The sequence below is a fragment of the Cervus elaphus genome, chromosome 18, assembly GCF_910594005.1.
Source record: "Cervus elaphus chromosome 18, mCerEla1.1, whole genome shotgun sequence".
NCBI lineage: Eukaryota > Metazoa > Chordata > Mammalia > Artiodactyla > Cervidae > Cervus > Cervus elaphus.
The window spans coordinates 22,236,985-22,237,631 of NC_057832.1; the positions used below are offsets into that span (position 1 = coordinate 22,236,985).

Below are 647 nucleotides of genomic sequence, written 5' to 3' on the forward strand. Positions count from 1 at the left end.
CAATGTACAGTCTCAGAATATTTTATATGAATTACCTTTTCATTTGATAATTCTAATGGATTCTTTATATAGTGATGAGTTAGTTCAGAAGCATTAATATAAAGTATATCAAAGTAACCTAAAATATTTCTGGCATCTCTCTTTTTATGAGATAAATGTATAAATCATTGTGATTTTCCAGGGGCTCTTTGAGAAATGCCATAGATAATTTTAATTTTGAAAGACATCTAATGTTCATTTTGACAGCACCTAAACTAAAATTGGAATGATAAGCATTCCAGAGATTAGCATGGCCCCAGAACAAGTATGACATTTAAATCTGTAAAGTGTTCCATATTTTTTCAGCAAATGTTGCTAGAAAAATTGACTATTCACATGCAAAATAACGAAGTTGAACTCTTGAAAGTGAAGTGAAGTCGCTCAGTCGTGTCCGACTCGTAGAGACCCCATGGACTGCAGTCTACCAGGCTCCTCTGTCCATGGGATTTTCCAGGCAAAAGTGTGGAGTGGGTTGCCATTTCCCTCTCTAGGGGATCTTCCCGACCCAGGGATCGAACCCGGGTCTCCAGCATTGCAGACAGGCGCTTTACCATCTGAACCACCAGGGAAGCAGGCTAAATATTTCAAGGATGATTTATATTTTCACA

General features: G+C 37.7%; 1 non-coding gene across 1 annotated transcript; it reads left to right on the plus strand.

Annotated features, from left to right (window-relative positions):
- Positions 1 to 232: 232 nt before the first annotated feature.
- On the plus strand, positions 233 to 341 carry LOC122674972. Its single transcript, XR_006335132.1, has one exon. It is a non-coding gene; the product is annotated as a U6 spliceosomal RNA (small nuclear RNA).
- Positions 342 to 647: the final 306 nt, after the last annotated feature.